Source organism: Tamandua tetradactyla, chromosome X, assembly GCF_023851605.1.
Source record: "Tamandua tetradactyla isolate mTamTet1 chromosome X, mTamTet1.pri, whole genome shotgun sequence".
NCBI classification, from domain to species: domain Eukaryota; kingdom Metazoa; phylum Chordata; class Mammalia; order Pilosa; family Myrmecophagidae; genus Tamandua; species Tamandua tetradactyla.
The window spans coordinates 138,237,356-138,261,637 of NC_135353.1; the positions used below are offsets into that span (position 1 = coordinate 138,237,356).

Genomic DNA, 24,282 nt, shown 5'->3' on the forward strand with positions numbered 1-24,282 from the left:
ACCTCAAAATACTTTGCCCAAAAGGAGAAGAGAAAGCCAACTCAATGGGGGGAAAATATTTGGTAATTACATATCAGATAAACGTTTGATTTTTCCTGGATACACAAAGAACTCATATGACTCAACAACAAAAGAATGAACAACCCAGTGATAAAATGGCCAAAGGTACGAATAGGCATTTTTCTGAAAAGGAAATACAGACACCTCAAAAGCACATGAAGAGATATTCATTTTCATTGAGTATAAGGGAAATGCAGATCAAGACTACAATGAGATACCACCACACACCTATAAGAATGTCTGCTATTAAACAGAAAGGAAGCTACACATGTTGGAGAGGATGTGGAGAAACTGGGACACTTATGCACCACTGGTGGGAATGTATAATGGTGCAGCCACTATGGAAGACTGTTTAGCGGTTCCTTAAGAAACTAAATATCGAGTTGCCCTATGACCCAACAATAGCAGTACTTGGTGTATATCTAGAAGAACTGAAAGCAGTGACGCAGATAGACATTTTCACACCGATGTTCATAGCACCATTAATCACAACTGCCAAAACATGGAAATAAGCCAAATCCCCATTAACAGACATGTGGATTAACAAAATGTTGTATATACATATAATGGGATATTATGCAGCAGTAAGACAAAATGATGTCCTGAGGCATATGACAAGATGAATGAGCCTTGAGGATATAATGCTGAGTGAAATAAGCCAGACACAAAAAGATAGATACTGTGTGATTCTACTTTTATAACCATGGTTAAGGTGGCTGAAGAATGCACTGATTGAGAAGTAGATTGGTGAATGATGATGTATACTTACAAACGGATGTTGTGCTGCTACAGAAAATAAACAAATAAACAAAGTCATGAGGCATGCAACTATTTGAACGAATGTGTGGGACATTTGGTGGGGTAAAATAAGCCACAGACATAAGAACAATGGTATGGTCTCCTTTAGAAAATGCTTACAGGTAAACAAGAGCCTAGGTTTTATACTTTTGTAGCACACTCATTAAGTCCAAAGTGGTAATTATTATTTCTGGATTTTGAGAGGCTATTATATATAAAACCTGGTCTTTAGAGATAAGAATGAAGCTGATCAAGTGGAGTTTAAAGTAGTTCAGAACACAGGGATAAGAAAGACAATGTCTATATTTTAAAATCACACATACTCTTTGAAACCAAAGGAAGAAAGTTTTATTTGGTTTGGAACCTAAATATTCTGTAGCACATAATTTAATTCAACCTATCTGTGTAGCTTATTTGAACAATTGAAACGCAGGGGGCAAGAATAACAAAGAGGTCCTTTAATTATCTATAGCTCAATGCAATGCCTGGATACATCCTAGAAATTTCTGGGGGAATACAGAAGTGGGGGTCTTGGCTGAGGAGTGGGAAAAAGCTTCAAAGAGGAGACTATAGTTAATCAGGACATTAAAGAAGATCTTGCCTTCCAGGTGGGAGGAACATGGCAAATGTATAGATATGTGACAGAACATGGCATAAAAAAGAATCAGTGAGCAGTGGCTGGAGTGCAAGGTAAACTGGTCTGGGATTAAAAAATGTGTCTGAAAAAACAAGCAAAGGAAAGTAGTCAGGAGAGTCCATTGTATTTCTTTAAGAATTAAAATTTTAACCTGTTGCCTCTAGGGAAGCAAGGAAGATTTTAGAGTTGGGAAATGATCTCAACAGATTGGATTGAAAACAATATCTCCCAGTAGGATGGATCCTCCTGGGAGATTAATGCCTTAGAAACATCTGGGAATATTTTCATAAATATTAATGCCCATGTCCTGCCTTCAGACATCTAACTTAACTGGTGTTGGGTCAAACCCAGGCATAGGGATTTGAAAAGTTCCCCAGGATAATTGCTTAGGTAAGCCCATTTAAGAGGACTGGTGGGAGATGATAATGACCTAGGGATGCTATATAGTACAGATGAAGAGAATTGGATTAAGGACCTGGAGACTAACTGGAGGGAAGTATGGAAACAAAGGAACTTAAAGTGACTCATATTCTTAACCCAGAAACTGCATGGAATAAAGGAGAAAAAATGAGTTCACATTTGGGTTCACTAACTTTAAGTGAGTACAGGTTGATTATATAGCAATTGGCAGTTATTAGACAGATATATTCATTTAGAATTTAGAACAGGGGTTTGATTTTGAGATAATTTTATAACAAAGTGATATATGACAATACTTAGAAAAAGCTTATAAAGCAGTGGTTCTCAAACTCTATTGTGCATTGGAATTCTCTCAATTGACTGCTAAAAATGCATATTAAAATGCCTCACTCTCCATCCTTCTGAATTCATACATTTGGAGCTAGATGCAAGAAGCTACATTTTAATGAGCATTCCAGGTGATTACAAAGATCCTATGCTAAGACAATATTAAATAAGAGAAAAAGAGCATGGATACAACTTTGAAGAACAAAAACATTTAAAGAGCAGCAGGAAGAAAGAAAAAGAGGCAGTGGCACAAACTAAGAAGAAATGGGATAAAGATAAAAATGTCTAGATCCTGCATCTCAGGATCCTGCAAATCAGGGATCACCACGTAGGGGTCTTGCCCCTGCTAAGCCAACTATGGCAAGCACAAGACAGGGAGAGACTTGTTGAGGTGGGGTATTTACCCTTGTGAAAGAAAGGGTTAAGAGTGACTCTAAAGGCTTGAAGGAGCCTGAGAAAAGTTTTGAATCCTACACAACCTCTTTGTAAACACCTTTGCATTGTGTGCCAGTTTGAAAGTATTATGTACTTTCAAATCTTGGGGAGACAGCCATTTCTTTTAATCTTAATTCAATATTGTACGGCAGAAATTTTTTATTAGATTATCTTCATGGAGCTGTGATGCATCCAATTGTGGGTATGACCTTTTGATTAGATGGAGACATGACTCTACCCATTCCAAATCGGTCTTTATTAGCTTAGTGGAATCATTTAAAAGAGAAAACATTTTGAAGAGAGCCAGAGCCAACACAGAGAGATGATGTAGACATTTGGAGATTGAGACAGCAACAGCCTGGGTGCTAAGCAATGACTCACAGAAATAGCCAGAACCTGAAGAGAAGAAGTTTCCAGACCTGGCAGATGCCAAGCTAAGAGATGAAACCCAGCATTTTGTCCTGAAGCAGCTAAGTGAAGGCCTACAGACCCCAAGTGAGGAACCCTCACAGGACACAAAGGTTGAAAGCAATGGAATCCAGGAGCAAGGGACCAGCAGATACCAGCCACATGCTTTGCCAGCTGACAGTGGTGTTCTGGACAGCATCAACCTTTCTTGAGTGAAGGTAACCTCTTGTTGGTGCCTTAATTTGGGCACTTTCATGACATTAGAACTGTAAACTTGCAACTTATTAAATTCCTGTTTGAGAAACCATTCTATTTCTGGTATATTGCATTTTGGCCGCTTAACAAACTAACACATGTGATTTTCTCCTTCTTTTGCTTCTGGGTTCATTCCTTCCTGATAGAAAATGAGGTTGCTTCCATGAATTGTCTAGGTGCCTTCAGCTGATATGCAGAACTCAAAATGAAGGCTCAGGCCTCCACCCTGGTAGGAATGTGGAAGCTATCTGGAACTAATTAGTGAGCCTCAGGCAGTCCTTTCCTGATGCTATGTCACTATCCTCAGGCCTATATTACCTGGTAGCCCCAGAGAAGCTGTAGCCCCAGGCAGCAGTTGTCAGTATGTTCTTCTCCCTACTTTTATGAATCTAGTTCCAAGAGTTAAGTAGTGAGGCAGACTCCATTTCCCCATTTCACATGAAGAAATCTTTTTTTTTTTATCTATAGCATGTAAACTTGCAGCTCCTTCTATCTGCTTTGAAATATGGACCTTTAGCCCCACTAAATACTCCCACTTTCTATTTTATCTCTGGTCTGTAGAGAAGTTTATCTTGCCAAAATCCTTTTTATTTTTTCTTTTATATCCTACCCATTATTACTAAATTTGTAGAGCAGAGGCACTGTATCAAAGAAGGAACGTAGCGTGTCATTTTTACTGATGTCTCTGGGTTAATTTTTAACTGTACTCTCCATTACGTTTTGCTAATTTAATAGATAAAGGAAAATCCAACCATTTTCAAGTGGAAATTGCTATGTAGTTTTCAGTTATAAAGATTTAAATGCACACATTTATAAACAATTACTCAAGTTGTTTTTGTTCTGCTTCAGGAGATGCTTAGCAGTTAAGCAGTTATGTAAAGCTTTGTAATTCAATTGCTTAAGGATATTGGAATTGGTTTCTCATCAGCTATCACTGAGAAGAGCCCTGGTCTCTATGCTTTAGGATCACTTAAGTAATTTATGTCCTCTGCCAGAGTTAACAGATTCTCACTGAATATCAAACTATTGGATCTTTATATTTTTGCTCATAAATTAACATGTTCCCTAGTAAAAGCCTGATGTACTCTCTATTTTGAAACCTTATAATATTGTGTTTTACAGAGTTTTAAACTGAAGGTCTTATGTTTAAATTATATCTACAAAGAGGCATTTCTTTCCTTCTATAAGAGGCACTTTCTTAATCTGTAGCCAAATATTAGCCAATGATCTAAGTTCTGAGTAAGGCTGAATCCTCATGCATAAATGGGTTAGCAATTATTCAAGCAAACAAAAACTATGTGGATGGATTAATTCACTCCCTTGGACCTCAGTTGAGTAGTTTTCCTAATAGGCTTCAGGTCACTGAACACAGGTGGGGAATTCTGTCTCCAGGCAGCCAGCAGAGCTCTTCTCCCTTTGTATTCCCATCTGCTAAGATTCTAAGATGCAGTCTCATTCAGCTGATCTAACTCTGTGATCTGGCTCAAGACATTTTTCCCTTTTTTTCAATGATAGTTCTACTCTGTACAGATCAAATCTTCCTCCAGGGCTCAAGCCATAGTGAAGTGCTGCACCCTGACTCAACTTGACTCAAAGCTTTCTCATTGCTCTTGCTTATCCCTCTCACCCTTGCAAACAAATGGTTTCTCCTGTTCAGATCCATCATTCCATCCTTCAAGACAGACTGTTTTGAAATTTAGATTCTTTGTCCCTTCTCATTTATGTTTCCAAAGAAGAAACCTCTTAGGCAGGAATTTGAGGGCAAGTAGTTTGAGAATGAAAACCATTTGAAAATGGTTTGTAGTAAACACCACTAGGAGAGTGAAAATGTGAGATAGAAAAAGATGAAACAAAACAAGGATGTGTTCTATAAAGGTCTGTGCTATGGCCAGCTGGGGTTCAATTTTGCCAGGAAAGTCTGGACACCAGGATAGAACAAGCCTCAAAGGTTTTCTCCTTTTTTCCCAGTGATAAGTTTAATGTGGTATTTTCCCCTTCAATTTCCATTTGTTGTTGATAAGTGCTGCTCTCTAGGAGCATACATTTTCTCAGGGTATTAATTCATACATGAGTGAAATTAACTCCTTATAGAGAAAGTTATATAGGACAGGTTTGTCAGGTACTGGAACAGAGAGTGTTAATTGAGTAAGGGGGAGGCACTAACTGTGGCAGTTGGACCATTCCATCCTTAGTAGCTGTATAGGAACACTTTAAAATTTAAATCAGTTTTATTTAAGAATTTCAAACATTGACAAAAACTCTCATAAAAAGCATCCAAGCACATGACTTCCAGGAAGATGGCCAAATAAAGTAGCGTGAGATTAACCCTGCTCCATGGAAAAGTTAGAGTAGGGGCAGGAGGGTGACTGAAGTGGCAATTTGGGAGTACAGCTTATCTGGAAAGCCTTCTGCACCACATGGAGCAGCCCTGGCTGCAGAAGCTGAGGAACTGAGAGGCAGAGGGCTGGAGACTGGCGCAGAGGCATAGAACCCACAAGAGAGCATGGACAGGAGCCGGAAACTAGGAAGTAAGCCAGGCCAAGTTCCTTGGGTGTGCTGCCTTCACCAGCGCAACCACCCCGTGACTGGTGACTCACCCCACACCTCATGCACCCGAGCACCATCACCCACTCCATTCCCTGTGCTCCAGGCACCCCCACCTCATCAGGCCCCAGTGCATGTACTTGCCCCAAAACCCCACTGCAAGTGCAACCCAACCCACCTCTCCTGTACGTCTCCTGAGTACTACCTCCCCCTGGCTGTTCCCTGCAGGCTGCTGCCAGTGCATAAAATCTGAGGGCACTAACCTCCATACCTAGGGTACCACTGTCCCCCTGTCTATAGTGTCATACAGCCTCACCCTGCCCCCCTCAAGTGCGGTGCTTCAGTTTACAGCACTCCTAGGCCCATACATGTGCATGGGCCCCTAATCACATCACTAAGCTCTGGGAACCACACTTTACAGCCCTCAGTCACACTTCCCAGGTCTGAGAAGTGCTGACCTATACAGCTGGGACACATCTGCCTCCAATCTATGAAGGCACAATACCAACATGCTGCCACAACTCTATGCATGTGCACAAAGGACCTCAAGTCTCAGATCAGTGCATACCAGGGTTATGACCCCCAGAACGGTGGAGCCACACAGCTACATCCTCCCCAGCCACTGGGCACCCATGTTCATAAGCATCAGTTTAATATCCCCAACCTGCACCTATACCTGCTGTATTAGTTAACCTTCTCTAGAGAAACAGAATCAACAGGAAACATTTGCAAATGTAAAATTTATAAAAGTGTCTCACATAACTGTGGAAACACAGAGTCAAAAATCTGGAGGGCAAATCTGTGAAGCCGATGATTCCAATGGAGGGTCTGAGATGAACTCCACAAGAGAGGCTCACAGACTGAAGGCTTCCAGTGATTAGATTAAGCATCACTCATAGCAGAAGACACTCCCTATCATGGTCAGGTTCATGTGTCAACTTGGCCAAGTGGTGGTACCTGTTTGTTTGGCCAAATGTTGGCCTGTCTGTTGTGATGAGGACATTTCATAGAATTAAATCATGATCTCATCAGCTTCATCCACAACTGATTCCATTTGTAATCCGCCAAGGGGTGTGTCTTCTGCAATGAGTGATGCTTAATCTAATCACTGGAAGCTTTTTAAGGAGGATTCAGAAGAGACAGGCTCTCTTCCTGCTTCAGCCGGTGAGACTCTCCTGCAGAGTTCATCCAGACCCTCCATCAGAATCATCGGCTTCACAGCCTGCCCTGCAGATTTTGGACTCTGTGTCCCAAGGGTACTAGAGACACTTTTATAAATTTTATAATTGCAAGTGTTTCCTGTTGATTCTGTTTTTCTAGAGAACCCTAACTAATGCACTCCCCTTGGCTGATTATGAATGGAATCAGCTGTGGATGCACCTGATGTGATCATGCTTTAATTCTATGAACTGTGTCTATCACAACAGACAGGGCATCACTTGCCCAACCAGACAAACAAATACCACCAGTTGGCTAAGTTGACACATGAGCCTGAGCATGACAGTTCACCCCTTATCAACTTGGCAGCTATACATATCATCTTAAACCATACCTAATTTTTAAATAAAAAAAAAAACACATTTTTTCTTTCACCTAACAATACTCAACTGTCCTGCATATAACTGGAAACACATTAAATCTCTTCAGAATAGGGTGCAAGTCCTTGGGTAATATACATTCTTAAACGTGATATTTACAACTTAAATAGTATAACATGAACAAAACAGCATTGTAGTCCTCGTTTCTGTAACTGATCATGTGGTCGTAGTTCATATTTATCACTACCTTCTCCCACTACCCATTCCATGTTTCCTTTACCCTCAGCAAGCACTTCATCTGACCATGGTTCTTTGCCTGGTGGGGTGACCCAAACCTTTATTCCTGAAGTTTCAGAGTCATTGATAGCCCTGCCTGGATTGGGTTGTTGCAGTTTTCCATTGAATTTAATCACAGAACATGGTAGTACTAAAAGACACCCTAGGGGATCACCCATATTGCAAGAAAACTCTTCTTTACCTCCATTGTGTAGCTGCAGTCCTGTTTCTCATGATAGTCAGCGTCAATCACCTCAGCCAATAATGTAATCCCCTTCTTGGCTTGTTGATCTAGAGGCATGAGTAGCCCAAAGTGATCAGGCGCTAGTCTTAGATTCCAGTTCATTGGAATTGTTGTTGCTTCTCCTGGTGGAAGCACTCCCCCTTTTGGAACTAAAACCTGTAGACAAGAAGAGCTCAGGGTCGCAGGGACAGGAAGCAAAAATTTTCCCAGTTGATCAGTAAGGGTAATACTGAGTGGTACCACTCCCATTTCCACCCCTTGGTTCCTGGACCCATGGATCCTGGCTATGGGAGAAACAGCACCATACAGCGGACAATGATTCAGACCATATACAGCTTCCTGGAGAACATTACCCCAGCCCTTCAAGGTATTGCCACCTAATTGGCACCATAATTGAGTTTTCAAAGGCCATTCCACCGTTCTATCAATCCAGCTGCTTCTGGATAATGGGGAACATGGTAAGACCAGAGAATTCCATGAACATGTGCCCATTCCCACACTTCACTGCCATGAAGTATGTTCCTTGATCAGAAGCAATGCTGTGTGGAATATCGTGATGATGGATAAGGCATTCTGTAAGCCCACGGATGGTAGTTTTGGCAAAAGCATTGCGTGCAGGGAAAGCAAACCCATATCCACTTGTCTATTCCAATTAGAACAAATCGCTGCCCCTCCCATGAAGGAAGTGGTCCAATGAAATCAATCTGCCACCATGTAGCTGGTTGGTCACCTCAGGGAAGGTGCCATATTGTGGGCTGAGTGTGGGTCTCTGCTGCTGGCAGATTGGGCACTCAGGAGTGACTGTAGCCAATCAGCCTTGTTGAGTGGAAGTCCATGTTGCTGAGCCCATGCATAACCTCCATCCCTAACGCCATGACCACTGTGTTCATGAGTCCATTGGGCAATGGCAGGAGTTGCTAGGAAAGACTCTGACTGGTATCCACAGAATGGGTCATCATATCCACTTGATTATTAAAACCTTCCTCTGCTGTAGTCACCCCCCTGTTGCGCAGTCACAAGGGACACAAATATGTTCATGTTTTTAGACCACTCAGAAAGGTCTATCCACATACATGTTCCCCAGAACTGTTTGTCACCAATTTTCCAATTGTGGTCTTTCCAACTCCCTGACCATCCAGCCAAACCATTAGCAATAGCCTATGAGGCAGTATACAAACACACCTCTTGCCAGTCTTCCATCCAAGCAAAATGAACAACCAGGTGCACTGCTTGAAATTCTGCCCACTGGGAGGATTTTTCCTCACCACTGTCCTTCAAGGATGAACCATCTGTAAACTAAGACTGAGATTTCTCTTCCTCAGTCAATTTTCTGTAAGGAACTCCCCAAGGGGCCATAATTCTGGTCTGGGAAAGAGAAGGTAATGTGGCAGGAGTGGAGACCATGGGTATTTGGGCCACTTCCTCATGTAACTTCCTCATTGTGCCTTCAGGACCTGCTCTGGCCCTATCTCATATATACCATTTCCATTTTACAATAGAGTGCTGCTGTGCACACCCAACTTTATAGCTTGGTGGGTCAGACAACACCCAGCTCATGATAGGCAGCTCAGGTCTCATGGTAACTTGGTGGCCCGTGGTTAAGCATTCAGTCTATACTAAGGCCCAGTAGCAGGCCAAAAGTTGTTTCTCAAAAGGAGAGTAGTTATCTGCAGCAGATGGTTAGGCTTTGCTCCAAAATCCTAAGGGTCTGTGTTGTGATTCTCCTATAGGGCCTGCCAAAGGCTCCAGACAGCATCTCTATTTGCCACTGACACTTTCAGCACCATTGGATCTGCTGGATTATACGGCCCAAGTGGCAGAGAAGCTTGTACAGCCACCTGGACCTGTCACAGAGCCTCCTGTTGTTCAGGTCCCCACTCAAAATTAGCAGGTATTCTGGTCACTCAATAAATGGGCCGGAGTAGCACACTCAAATGAGGAATATGTTGTCAGCAAAATCCAAAGAGACCAACTAGGCTTTGTGACTCTTTTTTGGTCATAGAAGGAGCCAGATGCAGCAACTTATCCCTTACCTTAGAAGGGATATCTCGACATGCCCCACACCACTGGACACCTAGAAATTTCACTGAGGTGGAAGGCCATTGTATTTTTGTTGGGTTTATCTCCCATCCTTTCACACACTAATGCCTTACCAGTAAGTCTGGAGTAGTTTCTACTTCTTGCTCACTAGGACCAATCAACGTGATATCATCAGTATAATGGACTAGCGTGATGTCTTGTGGGAGGGAGAAATGATCAAGGTCCCTGCGGACAAGATTATGACATAGGAGTGGAGAGCTGATATGCCCCTGAGGTAGGAAAGTGAATGTACATTGTTGACTTTGCCGGGTGAAGGCAAACTGTTTCTGGTGGTCCTTACAAATAGCTATTGAGAAAAAAAGCATTTTCCAGATCAATAGCTGCATAGCGGGTACCAGGGGATGTATTGATTTGCTCAAGCAATGATACCACATCTGGAACAGCAGCTACAATTGGAGTTACCACTTGGTTGAGCTTACAATAATTCACTGTCATCCTCCAAGACCCATCTGTTTTCTGCACAGGCCAAATAGGAGAGTTGAATGGGGATGTGGTGGGAATCACCACCCTTGCATCCTTCAGATCCTTAAGAGTGGCAGTAATCTCTGCATTATCGCCAGGAATCTGGTATTGCTTCTGATTTACTATTTTGCTAGGTGGAGGCAGTTCTGGTGGCTTCCACTTGGTGTTTCCCACCATAATAACCCTCACTGCATGAGTTAGAGAGCCAATGTGGGGATTCTGCCAGTTTCTGAGTATGCCATTCCAATTATACATTCTGGAACTGGGGAAATCACTAAGAATGGGATTGGGGGCCCACTGGACCCACTGTGAGACAGACCTGAGCTAAAACTCCATTGATCACCTGGCCTCCATAAGCTCTCGCTCTGACTGGTGGACGAGAGTGACGTTTTGGGTCCCCTGGAATTAACGTCACTTCTGAACCAGTGTCTAATAATCTATGAAATATCTGATCATTTCCTTTTCCCTAATGCACTGTTACCTTGATAAAAGGTCATTAGTCTCCTTGGGGAAGGCTTTGAGGAAGATTAACAGTATAAACTTGGGGCAGTGTGATAGGGTTCTCCCACAAAGGGACCTGGCCTCCCCTTCATTCAAGGGGCTCTGGGTCTGTAAACTGTCTCAAGTCTGGAAATTGATTAAGGGGCCATGAGTCTGTGTTTTTATAATTCAGGTTAGACTTCTGTTTAGTTGCCCTAGAACCCTTTTGTTTACACAGCTTGAACAAGAAGTTAGTAGACTGTCCTTCTATTGTATTTCTAGGTACCTCATGATTTACTTGTCAATGCCACAAATCTCTGTGAATCATATAATTTTGACTCCTGCTTTGAGTTTGCTCTCTATTATAATAGTCATGTCTGCCCTGTCTTTGGTGATTAAGTACTGCCACCTGGCTTCTGCCAACTCAGGATCCAGTCATCCCCGTGAGCTAAGGATTCTAGCTCAGTGACAGCAGTTCCGACAGTAATATCTGACCTACAGAGAAATGCCACTTCAGAGCTCTTCAGAGATGATGGCACTAGTCTCACAAATTTATTTCTCACTGTTCTGGTAAAAGGTGCATCCTTCAGACAATCCTGGGGTGTAAGACCAGGCTTTGCATGATAAATCCACTCTAACATTCCACTCTCTAAGCCTCTGGATCTCCTCATCTGCATTATACCAGGGCAGTTCTGGCATTTCAACATCAAGTAATGTTGGCCACCTTCGGATCCATGTTGCAAGCAACCATCCAAACAAACGGTTAATTCCTTTTCTAACCCCTCAAGCTGTAACATTGAATGCAGAATCTCTGCTTAGTGGGCCCATATCAATAAATTCAGCCTGGTCCAGCCTTATATTCTCCACCCCCCCCCCCCATTATCTATTAAAATCCATTGCCACACATATTCCCCTGATTTCTCCTATATAAATATGAAATCTCACATGGTTCTTTTGGAGTATGATGTACCTCCTCATGTGTGATACTTTGTACCTCACTTTTAGGGGCCTGTTGGGACTTTAGTCTAGTTATATATCTGGAAGAAATGAGGGGTGGTGGGGGTGGTTCATGTAAAGAATTAGAAATATCTTCCAAGACATTTGCTTCAGGGCATTCATTTGCAGTTTCATCTGGCAAAACAGGATTAATCACTGCAAGGCTATTCCCTTCAGGAGGAGGTTGGATGGCCAACTCCTCAAAGCAGGCTGGAGTTGAGGCAGCTATGTCATCAGGGCAGACTATTACAAGGTTATCTAGAGAGGACTCAGCATGACCTACGGTTTCAACCTCACTCCCGACATCATTATCACTCCATATGTCACAATTCCATTTATCAGGGACCCACTCCTTTCCAATCAATGCCCTCACTTTAATGGCAGGCATCAGGCAACATTGAAATTTCAGTTTACATTATAAAGTTGCTACTCTAACAGTAAGATTCTGTGTCTGATTTTCAGAGATCTCAAGTCTACGGCTACAGGAAATAAGATTTTCCTTCAGGATACTCATAGAAACTTCTACATCTATCAGACGGCGCTTAAGCTTCTCATTTGAAGCCTTAATCCCACCCCTTCCACTCCTTAATGTAGCCAGCGTATCTAACAACAACCAGTCAACATCTCTATACCTCTTTTTTCCTCAAAACTCCGTAAAGGTGTAAAAAACATTATGCCCCAGAGTCTGGCTTCGTACAAGCGAAGCATTAGAAGAATTCAATGGTGATATTTTGACTATCTCTTTTGCCAACTCACTCCATGGATTGGGAGTGTCATTCTGATTATGGGAATCAGAGTCCTTAGTGCTTTGCGTCTAGTCAGAGCAGAAAGCCATTCATAAAAACCTTTTTTTAAGATTCTGTTTCTTAAGAACCACTCCGGGTACCAAGTTTTATTAATTAGGGTTCTATAGAGAAACAGAATCAACAGGAAACACTTGCAAATATAAAATTTATAAAAGTGTCTCACATAACCATGGGAACAGAGTCCTAAATCCGCAGGGCAGACAGTGAAGCCGATGATTCTGATGGAGGGTCTGGACGAACTCCACAGGAGAGGCTTGCCAGCTGAAGCAGGAAGAGAACCTGTCTCTTCTGAATCCTCCTTAAAAGGCTACCAGTGCTTAGATTAAGCATCACTCATTGCAAAAGACACTCCCCTTGGCTGATTACAAATGGAATCAGCTGTTGATGAAGCTGATGTGATGATGATTTAATTCTATGAAATGTCCTCATCACAACAGACAGGCCAGCACTTGCCCAACCAGACAAAAAGGTACCACCACTTGGCCAAGTTGACACATGAACCTGACTATGACACCTGCCCTGAAACAAATCACCGCACTGAGTGCCCCACCCTGTACCTTTCTCCCTGCTGTACAACCATCCTGAAAACACAATGTCTTAGACTACTCAAAAAAATCAATTCCTAATCAAATCAATCAAAATATTTACCTGCCATTAAGACACTATAAGATTGCTAAGCATATCACAATGCAGACAGATATAGCCATGCCTAATGACCAAATTAAAACACCAGAGGAGACAGGGACATTGGAACAACTAATCAAAGATGTTCACACAACTGTACTTAATAAAGTAAATGGGATAGCACATGATATAAAGGAGATCAAGAAGACAGTTGAAGAGCATAAAGAAGAATTTGAAAGTATAAATATAAAATTAGTAGATCTCACAGAGAGTAAAACTCAATAAGAAAACATACTAGAAGCATGCAACACCAGATTTGAAGAGACAGAAGAAAGAATAAGTGATATAGAGGACAGGATAACTGACTTCTAAGACTCAAACAGTAAATGGCAAAAAAGATGAAAAAAATTGAGTTGGATCTCTGAGAAATGATAGACAAAACAAAGCACACACACATAAGAATCATTGGTGTTCCAGAAGGAGAAGAGAGGAGTAAAAGGCTAGGAAAAGTAGCTGAGGATATAATGGGGGAAAACTTCCCAACCCTCATAAAGGGCATAAATATACAAGTCAACGAAGTCCAAAGTATTCCAAACAGAATAAATCCAAATAGGCCTTTCCCAAGGCACATATTAATCAGTCTGTCAAAAACTGAAGGGAAGCAGAAAATCCTGAAGTGTCAAGAGAAAAACAATCTACCACATACAAGGGAAAACAAATAAGCATTAGTTCAGACTAATTAACTAACACCCTGGAGGTGAGAAGGCAGTGGTATGATATATTCAAGATCCTGAAAGAGAAAGACTTACAGCCAAGAATTCTGTACCCGGCCAAACTGTCCTTCAAAATTGAGACACAGATTAAAATTTTCACAAACAAACAAATCTTGAAAGAATTTGCCAACAAGAGACCAACCCTACAAAAAATACTAAAAGGAGTTCTACCAGTTAAAAAAGACAGGAGAGGGAGGTCTGGAGGAAGGCACAGAATTGAAGAGTACCACTAAGGGTAATTTAAAGAATAGAAAGAGAAAGAGGGAAAAGAATATATAGATTTGACAAAATAAAAATGATAAGATGGCAGGATCAAGAAATGCCTTTTCTGTTATAACTTTGAATGTTATTAGACTAAACTTACCAATTAAAGATACAGATTGGCAGAATGAATTAGAAACAAAATCCACTTATATGCTGTTTACAAGATACTTATCTTTAACACAAGGATACAAATAGATTGAAAGCAAAAGGATGGAAAAAGTTTTTCCATGCAAGTTGTAACCAAAAGAAAGCAGAAATAGCTATACTAATATCAGAGAAAATAAACTTTAAATGTAAATACATCATAAACAACAAAGAGGGACAGTATATACTAATTAAAAGGTCAATTCACCAAGAAGATAAAACAATCATTAATGTTTATGCTCCCAATCAAGGAGTTCCCAAGTACATGAGATAAACATTGGCAAAATTGAAGGGAGCAATAGATGTTTCAACAATAATAGTAGGAGACTCCAATACACCATTCTCTTCTATAGATAGAACAACCAGGCAGAAGATTAACATGGATATAGAGAAGTTAAACAACTTGATAAATGAATTAGACCTAAGAGACATATATAGGTCATTGCATCCCGAAGCACAAGGATATGCATTCTTCTCTAATGCTCATGGAACATTCTCCATGATAGATATATGCTAGAGCACAAAACAGGTCTTTATAAATTTAAAAACATTGAAATTATTCAAAGCAGTTTCTCTGACCACAATGGGATGAAGCTGGATTTCAATAACCCCCAAAGAATGAGAACACTAGCAAATAAATGGAGATTAAATAACACAAACACTCTTAAACAACCAGTGAGTCAAAGAAAAAATTGCTAGAGAAAACAGTAGCTATCTGAAGATGAATGAAAATGAGAATACAATTATCAGAACTATAAGATGTAGCAAAAGATGTCCTGAGAGGGAAATTTATTGCCCTAGATGCCTATATTAAAAAATAAGAAAGAGCAAAACTCAAGGGCTTAATAGCATGTCTGGAAGAACTTGAGAAAAAACAGCAAACTAACCCCAAAGCAAGTAGAAGAGAAATAATAAAGATTAAAGCAGAGATAAATGAACAGGAGAACAAAAGAACAATAGAAAGAATCAACAAAAATGGTTCTTTGAGAAAATCAATAAAATTGATGAGTCACTAGCAAGACTTACAAAGAAAAAAAGAGAGAGGATGCAAATGAACAAAATCAGAAATGCGAAGGGTTGTGTTACCACAGACCCTGAAGAAATAAAAGAAATCAGAAGAGGATACAATGAACAACTATACACCAGCAAACTAGACAGCTTACATGAAATGGACAAATTCCTGGAGACATGCAAACGAGCTACATCGACACAAGAAGAAATAGAAGATCTCAACAAACCAATCACAAGTAAAGAGATTCAGTCATCAAAAATCTTAGGACCAGATGGTTTCACAGGGGAATTTTATGAAACATTACAAAAAGAACTAACACCTATCCTGCTCAAACTTTTCCAAAAAATTGAGGAAAAAGGCACTCTACCTAACTCATTTTATGAAGCTAATATCATTTTAATACTAAATCTGGGTAAAGATGCTATAAGAAAGGAAAACTATAGGCCAATCTCCCTAATGAAAATAGATACAAAAATTCTCAATAAAATATTAACAAATAGAATCCAACAACACATTAAAAGAATTATACACCATTACCAAGTGGGGTTAATACCAGAATGCAAGGATGGTTCAACACAAGAAAATCAATTGATGTAATACAGCGCATTAACAAATCAAAAGGGAAAAATCACATGATCATCTCGATTGATGCTGAAAAAGCAGTTGACAAAATTCAGCATCTTTTTCTGATAAAAATACTTGAAGAGATAGGAATCAAAGGTAACTACCTCAATATGATAAACGCCATATATGAAAAACTGATAAAAGGCATCCAAATTGGAAAGGAAGAAGTAAAATTTTCATTATTTGCAGATGATATGACACTATATTTGGAAGATCCTGAGAAATCTACAGCAAAGTTACTTGAGCCAATAAACAAATTCAGCAATGTGGTGGTATGTAAAATTTATGTGTGCAAAACAGTAACATTTCTATACACAAGCAATGACTAGCTGAGGAGTCAGTTAAGGAAAAAATTCCATTCAAAATAGCAACTACAAGAATCAAGTACTTATGAATGAACTTAACAAGGGGCATAAAGGACTGGTACACAGAAAACTACATAATATTGCTAAAAGAAATCAAAGGAGATCTAAATAGGTGGAAAGACATTTCCCGCTCATGGATAAGAAGGTAAATATCAGTAAGAGGTCAATTCTCTCCAAATTGATCTACAGATTCAACACAGTACCAATCAAAATTCTGACAACCTACTTTGAAGATTTGGAAAAGCTAATTACCCAATTCATCTGAAAGGGAAAGACACCCCACATAGCTAAAAACATCCTAAAAATGAAGAATGAAGTGGGAAGATTAACATTTCCTCACTTTATAACTTATTATAAAGTTACAGTGGTCAGAATGACATAGTACTGGCAAAAAGATAGAAGAATTGACCAATGGAATCGAATCAAGAGTGCAGAAATAGACCACCAAATCTATGGTCAACTGATTTGTGACAAGGCCGCAAATTCTCTGAACTGGGACAAAATAGTCTTTTCAATAATTGGGCAGGGAAAAGCTGGATATCAATAGCAAAGAGAATGAAAGAGCACCCCTATCTTTCACCCTACACAAAAATTAACTCAAAGTGGATCAAACATAAATATAAGAACTGGCACCATAAAGCTTCTAGAAGAAAATGTAGGGAAACATCTTTGAGACCTAGTAATAGGAGGTAGCTTCCTAAACTTTACACCCAAAGCACAAGCAACAAAACAAAAAATATGTAAACAGGAACTTCTGAAAATCAAATGCTTCTGCACTTCAAAAGTCTTTGTCAAAAAGATGAAGAGGCAGCAACTCAATGGGAAAAAATGTTTGGAAATCACATATCAGACAAAGGTTTGATTTCCTGTATATACAAAGAAATCATACAACTCAACAACAAAAGAACAAACGACCCAACTATAAAATGGGCTAAAGATATGCATAGGCATTTTCCTGAAGCACAAATACAGATGGCTTAAAAGTACATGAAGAGATGGCTTAAAAGTACATGAAGAAATGCTTGTTTTCATTGGCTATAAGGGAAATTAAGATCAATGCTATAATAACATACTACCTCACACTTATAAGAATGACTGCTATTAAACAAACAGGAAACTGCAAATGTTGGAGAGGATGTGGAGAAACTGGGACACTTATGCACTGCTGGTGGGAATGTGTAATGGTGAAGCCACTATGAAAGACTCTTTGGCAGTTACTTAGGAAACTAAATATCCAGTTGCTTTACGGGCCAACCATAGCACTACTTGGTTTACACCCAGAAAAGCTGAAAGCAATGACACAAACAGACATTTGCGCACTGATATTCATAGCAGCATTATTCGCAGTTACCAAAAGATGACAACAAACCAAGTGCCTATTAACAGACGAGTGGATCAACAAAATGTGGTATATACATATAATGGAATATTATGCAGCAGTAAGACAAAATGACATCTTGAAGCATATGACAAAATGGACGAGACTTGAGGACATAATCCTGAGTGAAATTAGCTAGACACAAAAGGATATATACTGTATGATTCCACTTTTATGATCAGCATAAAGGTATAATCAGAGGCTTATAATACAGAATATAGGGGACTTAGAGATCCATAGAAGCTAGAGATGGGTGAACCATTAACTAATGAGGTTGAACTCCAATGTAAGGGAATAGATAGGAGTAAAGGTTGTTCTCTAGTGGGTCTATAAGTAATATTACCATATTGAAGATGAACAAAATTGAAAGGGGTTGTATAGACCTACGTGCCCCACTGATTACCACTAGAAATATAATTAGTTCTCGCAAGAACTACTTCAAAATATGATTCTTGTACAAAGTGTTTAAGTCCAGAGTGTGAGGGAAAACTGCTATTGTATTCTCTGAGCTATGTTCAAAAGGAAACCATAAGCACTACCACAGCAACAGCAGAGGTAAATAGTGGGGGGAGGGACAAGAGTTAAGAGGAGGTTTAGATTTCCTATTTGGCTAGGGTGTGTTCATTGATTTTCTTTCTCTTGGGAACAGTGAAATTATCTAAAATTGAGAATGTCGATGGACTGTGGATTTTGGTCCCTCTACATGACGCCCGATGAATGCACGTGGCTGAAAGATACGCTGACGGAGAAGTAGATTGATGAACAATGGTGTATACTTACAATCGAAGGTTGGGCTGCTACAAAAAGGAACAAAGTCCTGAGGCATGCAACAATGTAAATGAACATGGGGGACATTTGGTGAAACAAAATTAGCCAGAAACAAAAGAACTAAAATGGTTTGATCACCTTTAGAAAATGCTGCTAAGAAAACAGGGCCCTAGATTGTAAGCTTTTAGAGCAGACACATTAAGTCTGGAGTGGTGATTATTATTTCTGAGTTTTGAGAGGCTGTTTTATATATATAACCTGATATTTAGAGATAAGAACAAAGCCGAACAGATTGGGGTTAAAGTAAGCCAGAACAGAGGATAAGGGAGACGGTGTCTATATTTTAGAACCATATATACTCTTTGGGACTACTGGAAGAAAGTTTTATTTAGTCTGGAACTGAAATTTTCTGTAGTGCATAATCTAACATATCTGTATAGCTCATTTGAACAATTGAAATTCAGGGAGCACAGAATAAGAAAGAGGTCCTTTAATTCTGTACAGATGGTAATGCCTGGATACATCCTAGAGTATATTAAGCAGATAATCAAAAAGCATTAGCAAAGTCTCTTGAGGGATGGGAGAAAGAATATGGAACTGTTAAACCTTATCATCAGGGAGTCCCCTGACTTCCAGGGGTGAAAGTCTCCCAGCGATGTGGGAGAGGACTCCCAGGGATCTAGACCTGGCACCATGGGATCAACAATTCGATCCTGACCAAAATGGGGGGAAGAAGTGTAATTAATAAAGTATCAGTGGCAGAGAGTTCAAATAGAGTCGAGAGGCTACTCTGGAGGTTGCTCTTACTCAAGCTTCAGTTAGAACTTGATAAGTATCATAACCTGCCAACCCCCAACCAGGACCATTCCAGTCAATCGTAAAGAACACCTAGGGCAATATATAAGATTCCACAAGCGTCCCATGCACTAGAGTAACTTTCCAGAAACCTACAACCTCTAGATGGGTCCCTGGTCCAGATAAGTCCTGAAACCTAGCCCAGCCTCTCCAGAACATCAGATAGTTCCATCTCTCTACCCCATATCAGTGACAGACCATTGCAATATGAAAAATTTAGACTAGCCATAGCCCAAACACCCATAAAGAGAGGAAAGATCAAAGGTGATGGTGGAGTTATAAGAGAAGATAGGATTTAACAAATGAATATGAATGATGAATCACTAAATTGATATCTCTTTTAGTCTCCAGTATTTTGAGTATCTAGAAGTAAAAACCTAAAATTGTGAAATTACAACCCATGTCAAAGTCTGAAATGTTTTACAACTAATTTGTGCTTTGAAATTTATAACTTTTTGTATATCTGCTATTTTTCACAAAAAAGAAGGAAAAAAAGTCAATTGTGATGATAAAAAAATATTTAAGCCCTCATGCCTCTTATATTCTGGAACAGCAAAAAAGAAAAATATGAGAGGATTTGGTAGCTCATGACAGACTCGGACCTGTCCTATAACTACTTCTTGAAGAGTGCTTTGAAAACTATTGCTTTTTTATTTCTTTGCTTTGTACATATGTTATACTATACAATAAAAAAGTTAAAAATAAAAAAATAAAAATAAAAAAGCATCCAAGCATAGGACACATAACTGCAGCAAACAACATTCTTATGGGTATCTAGGAAACATTAGAATTTCCACCACCATTTTTAAGACACCCTGAGTTCACTGGTGAACTCTGCTTCCGCACCACATGCTCAGTTCGCGTTCTCAGCCCGTCAGTTTCAGTTCACATTGCTATACTTACATTTCAGCAACAAAAGAGAACACACACCATATAGCATTCAGAGCAGTTGACAAAGGGCTGTGGGAAATACAAGTATGATTCCACTTAAAATATTCAATTAACGGGGGTTATCTAAAAACAAAACTCACTTAAGTTCTTTCAACAGATGGGGCTGTCCTTTGAATACAAAAACATTCATACATCATATGCTGTTATTGTTCTCTGTACACTCTCTCATCAAAGTCCCAGGATTGAGAGACACATAGACTAAGTTTAAAAATATTCCTTATGTGCCCCCAAGTCTCTCATGTGCCCTCTCTTTTTTCTCATGCATACTAGCTTTTCATGCCTCGAGACCACCATCAGTAGTACACAAGGTTTCAAAAGTTCACACAGCCTTTTGGTTCCTTATCAAAGCCTTACATTCATAGTGTTGATATGACACCATGAACTAAAAAGTAGTTGATAAAATGGAACACCCACCGTCGAAGATGCAGCCTGTGCAACATGATGACGATTTTTTTAATGAGAAAGCATGTAGACGGAAGTAATCCTATTGCAGTACATTTAAAGTATCACTTCCAGTGAAGTACTTCTTCCATAAACATTCGAAATGAGATGAAAACGCAGATATTAAATGAAGACTTCATACTGTAGTTTTGTATATGAGGAGAGACAAGTGTTAAAAAACAAAAACTAAAACTAAGGAACCAAACATTGTGACATCATGATCTCTAAAAAGATTTCCCTAAGGAAAAATCCATGTGGAATGGTTCAAATTAAAACAAGGAAAAATAATGTAATTCTAATCAGTGGTCTCCATTTTAAAAATGCAAAGAATCTACTTGACAAGTTCAGTAATAAAATATTACAGGACAGGTTGGTCCAAGAGTTAGGTTAGTGTTAAACTGTTTATCATTGCTTCTCCCCACAACAAAGCTTGACTAAGTGTAAATATATATATTTACAGTTATATACTGTAAAATCTGTAAATACTGTAATCTGTAAAATACTGTAAAATCAAAGTATTTTACATTCATAATTTTCCACCTACAATTTCTGATAGTCACACCTTTTTAAATTAAACTTTTTATTTGAAATAATTGCAGATTCATGACCTGTGGTAAAAAAATAAAAGATTCCATGTATCTTTGCAGCATTTCCCCCAGTAATAATTTTGTAAAGTGTTAGAAAACTTTTGATATCCATTGTAGTGTTGGTTAAACAAATAGACAGCAGTTCACTTTTAACCACTCAACATTTCAATCCTTTGTGTAACAAAACTTATAATATTCTTTTTGCTCTTCCTTTTTCTAAAGAAAAATGTCAAAATTCTTGCTGATTATGCTCCACACTGAACAAACCAATTTTGAAAAATTTTATTACATATGTATTTTACAATATGCTTACCATGAACTGAGAACAATTTGAATTCCCACCAGTATACACCAGCATACCACAACCCAGTGTCCGCATTTCCTCACCTAGAAGACAAAGAATCCAAGCTTGAGCCAAGGCCTTCATTAAAACAATTGCCTGATCCTGCATTTGGGCTGATCCCCAACCATTTCCTGCACCAGAATTAGAGCCGCTATGAGAGTTATTTCGAGTCAAAGAACTGATTTGGCTCCCTCTGCGTGTTGACTTGGCTTTGGTTATCACCGAATGGACCTGACTGTTTCTGCTGCCTGGCTAACAACCTCATCACATCCCAGCTGCTCTGCAATGCTGCTTGAGCTGCAGCCACCGCTGCTGGATTAATGCTGAAAGTGCCAAAGTTCATTCCTCTGCCCATATTGCCACCTTAATTGTTTCCCAAGCCCGCTCTATCCCCTCTATCATTATCAAATCCATCCTGAATCCCAAAGCCGCTGGACTACCATCAACTCTTCCACACCTTTATAATTGTCTATTGCTATTGTCCTTAGGTCAGCATTGACAAATATATATTGACTCAACGAGCCTGGGCAACCCTGATCACCTGCAAATGTAACAAAGGCAAAAGCTTAAGTGGTTTGGGGATGAAGACATCCAGCACTTCTCATTTCTCTGCGCTGGCAAAAGAACTGTCACAACTCATCAGCAGTCATGTCCTCTGTACAATGTCCAACAAACATCTCCCTGCTTCTCAAAGGCTCATCTGGGCTTTGCTTAAAATTAGGAAGTTTATGGTCACACCATCGTCCGTGTAGCATATGTCACTGTAACATTACTTTCACCTGGGTTTCATATTCCCTCAAACAAACCAAAGCCAAACACTTTTGAATGACTGGTTTTAATATCTTTCTTCACCTGCACCATAAAAACATCTCCAAAGGTACTAAAATATTCTTTTTTCGTTGTGTTCAGTTGTTTTCCATGGAAGGGCCAACACTATTCAATTAAATTTTTTTCTGGACTGCTCTTTTCACTTTCACTGCTGATGAAGCATAAGTTTCATGCATTTTTCTTTCATCAGGCAGTTTTTCTCCTGGAAGTACTTAAAGCAGGAGCACAAGAATACTGGTTAGGTATATAGGAGGTTGATGACCTCCACATTTTATCAAGGTCCAACCAAGATTGGGTGTGGAAAATGAAGTATAGGACCAGGTATTGATAGAAACAAAAACCTATGAGGTATCCTATTCATATGTCTGAGGAAGTACTTTTTAGTAGGGATTTATAGTATTTTCAGCCAAGGGAATCACAGTATTTTACATTCATAATTTTCTACTTACAATTTCTGATATTCATACCATTTTAAATTAAACTTTTTATTTGAAATAATTGCAGATTCATGCACTGTCGTAAAAACATAAAAGATTCCATGTGTCTTTGCACCGTTTCCCCCAGTGATAATCTTACAAAGTGTAATACAATATCATAAAAGAAGATATTGACATCGATACAGTCAATATACATGTCAGGCCTGTCATGAAAACGATTCTTCATGTTGCTCTTTTATAATCTCAGCCATTTCCTTTCCATCCATACCCCTTCCATAACCTCTCCCATAACCCCTCCCAACCACTAATCTATTCTCCATGTGCATAACATTGTCATTTAGAGAATGTCATACAAATGGAATCACGTAATATGTTACCTTTGGAGATCAGCATTTTTCACTCAGCATAATTCTCTGAAGATTCATATAGGCTGTGCGTGTATCAATGGTTTGTTCCTTTAATTGCTGAGTAGAATTCTGTTGTATGGATGTACCACAATTTGTTTAACTATTCACCTTGAAGAACATCTGGGTTGTCTACAGGTTTTTCTATTCCAAGTAAATCTGCTATGAACTTTCATGTACAGGTTTTTGTGTGAGCATAACTTTTTATTTCTCTGGGATGAATGCTCAAGTGTTCAATTACTGGGACACATGGTAGTTGCTTGTTTAACTTTATAAGAAGCTGCCAAACTGTTTCTGGCAAGGTTGTGCAGTCCAGAATTTTCCACATCCTTGAAAACATATGTGTTGTTAATATTTTTAGTAAAGTCATTCTGACAGCTGTGTAATGACATAACATTGTGGGTTTAATTTGTATTTTGGTAATAGTTAATGATATAGAACATCTTTTCATATCTTTATTTACCATCTGTATATCCTCTTCCATGAAATATCTCTTCATATCTTTTCCCATTTTCTAGTCGATTTGCTTTATTGTTGTTGTTTTCATTGTTGTTGATTTTACTATTTCATTTTGAAACTTCTAATACATTGTAGATAGTAGTACTCTGAAAGATATTTGGTTTAGTTTGCAATTATTTTCTCCCAGTTTATGGCTTGTGTACTTATTCTCTTAACAGCGTATTCCACAGAGCCAAATT

General features: G+C 39.3%; 1 pseudogene; it reads right to left on the bottom strand.

Moving 5' to 3' along the window:
* Positions 1-21,955: 21,955 nt before the first annotated feature.
* On the bottom strand, positions 21,956-22,919 carry LOC143672102 (TAR DNA-binding protein 43 pseudogene; annotated as a pseudogene).
* Positions 22,920-24,282: the final 1,363 nt, after the last annotated feature.